This window comes from Fukomys damarensis, unplaced genomic scaffold (genome assembly GCF_012274545.1).
Source record: "Fukomys damarensis isolate Sample0158 unplaced genomic scaffold, DMR_v1.0_HiC HiC_scaffold_38, whole genome shotgun sequence".
Lineage (NCBI taxonomy): Eukaryota > Metazoa > Chordata > Mammalia > Rodentia > Bathyergidae > Fukomys > Fukomys damarensis.
The window spans coordinates 12,494,780-12,503,934 of record NW_022900950.1 but is presented as its reverse complement, the minus strand read 5'-3'; the positions used below and the strand labels follow the sequence as shown (position 1 = coordinate 12,503,934).

At 38.9% G+C, this 9,155-nt stretch overlaps 1 long non-coding RNA gene across 2 annotated transcripts; it reads left to right on the top strand.

Moving 5' to 3' along the window:
• The first annotated feature begins 582 nt into the window (after window positions 1–582).
• Window positions 583–5,454, top strand: LOC104874375. Of its 2 annotated transcripts, XR_783710.2 has the most exons (4): window positions 583–812; window positions 1,797–2,233; window positions 3,478–3,552; window positions 5,224–5,454. It is a non-coding gene; the product is annotated as an uncharacterized LOC104874375 (long non-coding RNA). The 2 variants fall into 2 exon arrangements; XR_783711.2 differs by lacking the exon at window positions 3,478–3,552.
• The last annotated feature ends 3,701 nt before the right edge of the window (window positions 5,455–9,155 follow it).

The window sequence follows — 9,155 nt, the reverse complement described above, 5'->3', positions numbered from 1 at the left end:
ATGAAATGAATCCTGGGTTTTGGTCTTTCTAGTCTATTTCTCTTTCTGCTTTTTTCCTTAGTCTCTGGGTGGTGGATTGAGAATACAGTGTCCTTCGCTAGGAAATGCTTGACTTGGGAAGTGCAAAATAGATTTATGAAGAAGTAAATCATTTTTGGAAATGGAATCATGAATATAATATGAAATGAAAATGGCTGCAGAAACTTAAGTTCTTTTGAAAAGTGCTTGGTGAAAGATAGCAATTTATTTATTTTTAATTTTTAATTAATTAAGTTTATCAGTACATTTGAACTTTTTTTTTCTTTTTTTCCTCATTGGGTTTATTGGTACATTTTAGGGATACAGTACAGTTACATTCATTGCTGGGATCCTGTACCTTTACAAGACAGATCTTGGTTCTCATTTTTTCCCCTTGTCCCTGCCCTCCCTTCACCCCCCCTCCTCTATTTACAAAAACTCTGTTTCTATTTTTTCATTTTCTCATATTTGTTTCTTTTCCCTTGTTTCCTTTCCCCTACCCTTCCCACTTTCCCTACACCTTTAGCCGTTTTCTTCCTATTTCACTAGATTTAAGCCCCAAAGTTGGCTGCTATTTTTGTTGTTCTTACAGGACTTTCTTATTTGTCTGGAAGTATTTGTGGTCGCGATTGCCCAAAATTACCTTTTCCCTTATAAACCTTACGTGCGGAGTCAGGAAGAAGGCTCATGTTTCAAATCTTTCTTGGCCATGAGGAACTTCTCAGATGCTACAGACGATGTCGCTGAACAGATTAGTCATATGGGTACAAGTACCAGCCATTCAACTCTTTCAAGTAAGTAGGGAATTTGGTTCTCCCACTGAAGCCATGTATTCATCATTTAAGAAACCAAAAGAAGGAGGCAGCTGAGCAGCAAAAGAGCACCAAGGGCCTCATGGCCTCATGGAGCCAGAAGTCTTAAAAATACATCCTTATAATGCCAGCCAGCAGGTTGAGGTTCCTCCTGGTGTCATACAAAAAGAAAAATCCAAGCATAGCTAAAAAGATGGCTAACTGCAAATACAGTGCTTGTTGTGTGGTTCCAATTAAAAGGAAGGAACAGGAGGCTGTGTCTGCAGAAGTGCTATAGATGACGAACCACTTAATCTTTCCAAGTTTATTTCTTCAAGTTTTGAATTAAATGAAAAACTTTCTAGTGCTGCCATTCAGATTCCTGAAGCAGTTATCTGGAATGTAGTGACTCAAGAGCCCCAAAGAAAGAGGCTATGGCTGATAAGCATCCTAACAACAATAAACGGTAGAAAAAAGGCAGAAAAATGGATGGAGAAGTGTGCATTAAAGAGCCAGCAGACTGAAGATTTATTTTCCAGTCTTTTTTAAACTTTAGGGAGTTCTTAACTGTGTGGCAGGAACCATAGTTCAGTTGCAGAGTGCTGGCCTAGCATGCAGGAGGGCCTGGTTTCAGTCCCCAGCACAGTGAAAGAGAAATCTTAACTGTCAAGTTTTAGGTAACAGTGGTGTCTGAACTTTTTATTTGTTTAAATAAAGATTATTTTTCTTATAAAAAAAAAAAAGAAACCAAAAGAAGGGCAGGGGATTTAGCTCAGTGGTTCTGCCACCTGTTCGCAAGTCCAAGGTCAGGAGTTTGATTCCCAGTACAAAAAAAAAAAAAAAAAGAAAGAAAAAAAGAAAGAAAGAAACCTGTTTAGAGCAGTACCATGGTACAGGCTTTTCAAAAGGAGGGGAGAGGAGAGGAGGGAACTTGTATTATGTTAAAAATACCTTGGCTAATGTGGAACCCTTTGTATTACTTTAAAGGATGCACCATCTGTGGACAACACAAACGAAAAAATCACACTGAGGGTCAGGATGAAAAAATTCCCACTGGCGGTCAGGATGAGAAATAAAACTCACCTTCCTTACCACCAACCTCTGAAGATGGCTTTTCTTGTGTCTCTTCTCTGCCACGTGCTGTGACACATCACACTGCACACACTGTGATCAACATGCCTGAGGAAATGGTTGGTGAAACTGCAGGAGCAAAAAAGTGTGAATATATTGCCCTTACTATACCAGATGAAGTGGTTAGTGACAGCCCAGATGACACTTCGGAGACGGGAGAAGAGGAAGCGGTGAAGGAGGTAGATGAGTGAGGGGTGCCGGCCTCAGGCCCGGGGAGTGCACATCCTGGGCCCAAGTGGACACCCCGGACCTGAGTGCCTCTGCAGGGCCCCGTGAGGACCCTTTTCACACAGGTACGTTTTCCTGACTTTATGGTGCTTTTTACATCTGAACTCAGGATTTAACAACTATTTCTGTGTTGTTTTATAGAGCAGGTAGTTCTTTCATCTACCAGCTTTTCCTGGTTTTGATAGGGGAAAGTGTGGAGTCAAAAGAAATCTTCTTCCATTCTGCTATGCTAGGTTTCCTTGGGAATGTCACACTAACTGGATATTATGGGGTGGTAATACCTCCCTCAGATTTGTGAAAATTATGTGGCAAAATGCTTGGAAGATTTCACACATACTAAGTTCTTGCCTTCCACTATCATAAACCCATAACATTTCTTTTAAATTTTCCTGTGTATGGTGGGAGGTATAAAAATGTCCCACTATTTTTGTTTTTCTTTTTCTTTGTTTTGTGGTTCTTTTCAACTGTTTTAGGACCTGGGAAGGACTCTTTAAACAATTTCTCTTCTTGGCTACATGAACTACTATAGAAACATTCCTTTTCCTTGTGTGGTATTGGATCCTAAGACTACATTACACATCTGGATGAGTGAATTCAAGAGAAGGGTACCGACACTTAGATCTGCTGTCTGACAGGAGGAACTAAGAGTAAATTTGTACTACTTCCTCAAAGATTTGTATTACAGGAGTTTTGAATTCAGGCTTGGGGTTGCAGGTAGCTACATGAAGTATAAAAGGGAAAAGGTCTTCAGTGGTAATAGTCATAATATGTAGTACTTGGTGAATGATGATAATACTATCAAAATAAATCAAAATGTTGATTAATTGGCAATATCCTTTTGGGAAGAAGACATAGAAATAATGATACTATAAAGAATATAGCACCCAGATTTGGAAGCTTATTCATACACTATTAAATAATTTTGTACTTCTTTCTTTTCATTTATCTGTTAGAGATACATTTAGATTTCTTTTCTTCCTTTAGAGATACTTGAAATATTTTAAATCACCAAATTGCTTTTGGTTTAGAGGCTCAATTATTTATCGAATCTTCACTTTAGTTTCCTTACCTGTAGAATGAGAACAATATCACCAAGTGTGTTGATACCTCTACACATCTGAAAAGAATGGAAAATGTGTATTGCAAACTATCCTGCAGTGTTTTTACTTTGTGCTTAAAAACTCTTATGTAAGAATTTCAAGGTCTAGTGAAACTAGAAAGAAGACATTTGAAGAGTTACTCTATTGAATTCTGTACTGATATACTCTGTCCGTTACTTACATGACTAATGAAGTTACTTTAGTGGTAGGAAATTGTGATGATATTGAAAACATAGCAGGAGAAATGGAAGGAACTACTCCAGAGGAAGTCACTGAATACTCAGGTAATCCTTTTATCGCTTTAATACATAAGTTGTGAGGCTTTCAGATCTGTTGGAAGCTTCCTATTTTCTTATGCTGAATTATGTTTTAATCCACTAATTTTTCCACAACATGATGACTTTTTGTGTGCTTTAAAAAAGTATTTAGAGCAGATCTTTTTTCCACAAGGTGACATAATAGCTCTGTTCTGTGTTGGTTTTGTTTTTAAAGGCAAAGTGGGCTATTTTTAAACTTGAGAACTTCTTACCTGTAATCCCAGCAGTTCCAGAGGCTGAGGCACAAAGATTTTTAAGACCTGACTTGACTTTTTAAAATGCTAACTATAGCTGAAAAAGCCAGAACAGGTCATGTGTGTTAGTTACGTTTTTCTCATTGCTGAGACAAAATACCCGACACCCTAAATTAGAGGGGAAGGGGTTTATTTGGCTTACAGTTTGTAGAGGTTTCAGTCTGTAATCAGCTGGCTCCAAGACAGAAATAGCAAACAGGCATTGCAGAGGAGACACAACATGGTGCACACATGAGCAAAGGCAACAAGGGTGAGATTTAGAAGCATCTTTTTGCCACTTTCATCTTATTCAAACACCAGGATTAAGGCAGTGCCAAACTAATCTCTCATATGTAGTTATCTAGTAACCACACGCCCTTAACCCCAGCATCACACATTCCAGATTCAACTACCTCTGAAAGAAAAAGTCCCACCTCATGCATATGAGACTTTGGGGGGACATTTAAACACAACCATAGCATTCCACCCCCAAAGACTCATGCTTATGCCTTTATGCAAAAAAAAGCATTTAGTCCATCTCTAAGAGTTGCCAAAGTCCTAATAGTTTGACCATTGCTGAAAAGTCCAAATCCAAAGTCTCCTCTGAGAGTTAAAGCAAACTCTTAGTTTTAAGCCCCTATGCAAGTGAAAAGAAAGTTGAACACTTCCAACATTCGGTGGCTCATTTGCATTCCAAAAGGTACAAACAGGAATACAAAAGAATGGGACCAAAGCAAGTTCAAAATCCAGCAGGACAGGCATTAAATCACATAGTTCCACTTCCAGCGTCAGAGGCAATCTGCAGCAGGTTGTCAACTTGAAAAGGCTTGGGTGGCTCTTGTAGCTTTCCCCAGATGATCCACACTCCTGGCTTCTTCAGACTTCTGGGGTCCCTCATAGCTCCACACACTGCCCTCTCAGGGTAACAATGCTTGATTCCACCACTCTTGCACTTTGCATGTCCCTGAAACCAGAACCACACGGATGATACCAAGGTCTGCTGCCAGCTGGAGGAGTTGCAAGGCTTCCTTCTCTCTTGGCTGTAGTGTGCCTGGATTGATCCTGAGGTACAACTTCCCTAGGCCACTGCCATTCTGGAACTTGATCCTCTGGGGCTTTCTTCTCAAAGAAAATATTTCACTTTTACAAGTCTGAGACTGCAAAAGCTGGAATCCTGCTGCTTCCTGTGAGGCTGTCAGGCCATCTTTTCTATTCTATTCCATTTCAGTAATCAAGACCTCCTCTGCTCTACCTTTGCAGTCCACAGCTTTACTGAAGCTTCCTTTCTGGCCCCGCTCTAAATGTTTTATATGGAAATGTCTCTTAATCCTTAGCAAATAAATTACAGTAGACATAAAAAGTAATTCATATTTATACCTTTCCTCCCTTCATTCCATGTGTCCAGCTTTTACTATTCTATAGCTGTGTTCTGGGAAAGATACAGTGAACTTCAGGGCTCAGATTGGAAGGGGAGAGGCAAGAATCCAAAGTATCAAAAAACACTTGAGCTCCTGGACTGCGCGACAACAGACCCAGCAAGGACCCAAAGACCCCAGAGGGAGTCTTTTCAGCTGCATGCCTGTAAAAAACATTTTTCATATTGATCATGCTTTATTAGCAATTATTGGAAAATGTGCAAAAGTTTCATCCAGTTAGTATTTTGGCATTTTGTTAATTTCTTGGTTTCATAATCTGAAGCACATGCATATTAAGTAGAAATTTTAGTTAGACTTTAAATGTCTGTAATACATTTTGTACCCTATTCTTCTTGAGCAATATATCTGTATCTATTCAGCTATTCTTTCTGTGAATTTCTGTGGCACTAGCCAACAATTTCTACACGTCACAGCCAATAGAGGATTGCTCTTTTCTTTTAAAAGTAGAATGAATTCATTCCAATAAGTGGAATATAACCATTTTAATGAGCCATTGGCACTTTAATTACTATTCATTCAAGTATTGAAGTTCTTTTTCCCTGGTTTTATGGTGTAAGTTTGCCTGAATCTCAGAGGAGACTTTGGATTTGTATTTTGCAGCAATGGTGGAACTGATAATACTTTGACAACTCTTAGTAAAAGACTGAGTGCATTTTACATAAAGAAAAGAATATGAGTCTTTAGTGGTTCAAGGATAGAGTGTAATGGTTTAGATCTAAAATATTCCCTACAAGCTTTGTGTGTCTAATATGATTGGATCCTGGAGGTACTGTACTTATCAGTGGGTTTGTCTACTGATAAGTTCAGAAATTGATTGTGCTGTCAGGAGGTGGAGCCCAGTTGGAGATGGGTCACTTTGGATGTGATAAGGAAAGGTATATCTTTGTCCCCAACTCCCTTTCTCTCTGCTTCCTGGCTGCCATGGGTTGAGCCCTGTTTTTTCTCTGCTGTGTCCCTGTGCCATTCTCTTCCTTTCTTGGGCCAAAATAAAGCTCTCCCCCTTAAGCTGTGGGCATCAGGTATTTTGGCCCAGCAATATGAAAGTGATTAAAAATTCAAGGAAGGAAAGAATGTCAAAGCTGTCTGAATGATCGTGATGTCAAGTGCTACAAAGAGGTCAAATAAGATAACTGAAGGCTTCCCTTTTGGTTTTGCAAAAATAATATTGATGTGGCTGGTGACCTTGGCAAAAATGCTTCCAGTCACATGGCCATGGTTGAATCCAGATGCAACCATTTGGAGAATGGACAGGAAACAAAGAACTGAGATAATGAATGTTGACAGCTCTTTTATGAAAAATGTTAGTGAAAAAAGGATAAAGATAAGGAAGTAGCTGGGAAAAGATGGGAGATTAGGGGAGAGTTTCAATTTCCTATTTAATGTAGGAGAGACTTGAGTGTATTCAAATTTTGGTGATGTGAAATAACCAGAGGAGAGCAAACTGCTGAAAGAACTGAAGAGGGATGAGTTGGGTCAAAAGGAGGAGGCCTCTCAGATAGTAGAAGATGAAAGGTCCCATAATTCTTGATAAGGGGCTCTCTTTAATTATATAAAGGAGGGAAGAGTGAGCTCAGTGGCAATCAGGAGTGCTTCCAATTGCAAATAGCAAAAAGCTTAGCTAATAGTGCCTCACTCAAGCAGAGGTTTATTTTTCTCATAGAACAAGAAATTTTAAGTAGCCAATTGTAGACATTGCTTCTGCATATCAATTATGTCAGCACTGGGGTTGACGTCACTGCACTTGTCCTCCTCACTGCACAGTGTTTTCTTCTGAGGTTGTAAAGGAAGCAAGAAAGAGGAAGGGATGATGTTGGCTACCCTTGGTACTTTAATCAGGAAAGCATTTCTAGAGGCCTCCAGAATTCTGTTTCCAGGACTAGGTCATGTGGCCACCTCTAAGTACAAGGGAGTCTGGGAAAGCATTTCATCCTCATGGTGGAAGAAACGATCTTCTCTACATACCTGAAATAAGTCATGGCTGTTTTACTATTTCTCATTATAGAAAATATACTTTACAATATGTTCTAAATTGGCATTTAAAGGGAATATAGATTGTTTTTAAAGCTTATACTGTCAGTTACTATTTAGCCCATAGTTTTTTTTTTCATCTGATATTTATCTTTGGCTTCAGTGGAGACTGTTCTATCAATATTTGAGTTTCTCTTTAAGGAAAATTTGTCAATGTGCTTCAGAATACTATATTGAACAAAATCATTCTATTATAAGTATTGGTTATTTTATTAAAGAGTAAGGACTTAGAATTACTCTTTCATGTCAGGAAAAAGAAAAGTATATGAAGGGACTCATTTAGTTCTCTTTAAGGGACCTGTAACCCTTCTGAGCAGTAAATTCTCTCAGTTAATATCTTTGCTATTATTAGCACCTGGTTTCTTCATCCATTAAACAAAAAATGTATTGATCATCTTCATGAGCTAGGCACTACTCTTAGTGCTGGAGAGTCAGTAGTAACAAAAACAATAACACTCCCTGAGAGAGCTTCATTTTAGGTGGGAGAGACAGACAAACACATGAACACATAAATAAATCACAGATGGTAGTGAGTTTATGACTGAAAGAGGTGAGCTAGTAGGCTAGAGCAATGGGGGAGGCTGCTCTAGTTGTAATGAGGAGGGGTATCTCTGGGGAGGTCCCAGCTGAGCTGAAATTATGAGAGAATAGAGCTTTCCAGGGTGAAGGGGCACATAGGAATGAGAGGCTGGGTGTGGTGTGTCTCGAGAGCAGAAGGAAGCCAGTGAATGAGGGGTGACAAGGAGGAGACAAGGCCACTAGGAGTCTGTAGTCTGCTCTAAGGGCAGTGGGAAACCACCACATCCACTCCAAAAGCTATGTGGGATGAGATTCAGGTTAGTGACAGGCAGTGACTCTAGGAAGATAAAGGGCTTCTCAGCAGTCCAGGAATGACAGAAGAATGATTCAGACTCAGATTCAGTGTAACTATGCTAAGAAGTGTTTGGCCTGGGAGGTAACACATCTAGGGGCCTTCTGAAAACCCAGGATAGAGGGTTTCATTAAAAAATAACTTCATAGGAGATAACAAAGAAGATCGCACTGCTTTTCTTTAAATGAAGATAAGCTGTTTTTCTAAATCACATTACTTGCTGACACCATTAAAACATACAATATTAGAATCGGAAGGAATCACAGAGTCCAATTACCTGCTTTCACTCTAGCTTCAATGGGTAGAATTCAGGGAAAGCATGTAATATCAGGAATATGAAAAGTGACCATGAATATTTTCTTGTAAAATTACAGAACAAATATTAATGTATTAAAACCACAAATAATTTTCTTAGGTTTAGAAAAAAACTAAGTAAATAAAATTCGACTAAATCTTGTCTGCCTGTAAGACATAAATCTTTCAACTGCCTAGACTTCTAAATAGCAGTGGAGTGACTATAGCCGTATCACTTCCTTCAGTTTTGAGCCTTGGTTGTCTTGATCTTGAAATCGGATTCCTTTGCCAGGATTTAGCGACTCAGAATTCTAAGACTTCCTAATGTGAACCAAAAGAAGGTACCACATACTATGATTTAAATCAGTCAGTTTCTGAACATTTAAGTTTAAAAGAAATTATAATCTTTATCTCCTAAAGATGTTGAAAATTTTGTAAGGAGTAGAAGAGACTCAACAAGTATTGACTGGCATCCATAAGTGTCAGGCACTGAGAATATAGCAGTGATCAAAACAAACAAAACAAGGTCTTGCCCAAATGAAACTTATGTTCTACAGTGGAGGAAGACCAATAAAAAGCAATTGTTGTAGTTACCTTAAATGTACCAATAAAACTGATTAAAAAGAAAAATGTCAGATGGTGATCAGTGTGGAGGAAAAAGCATAGAAGAGGTGTTCCATCCAGATGGAAAGACCAGCAAGGACAAAA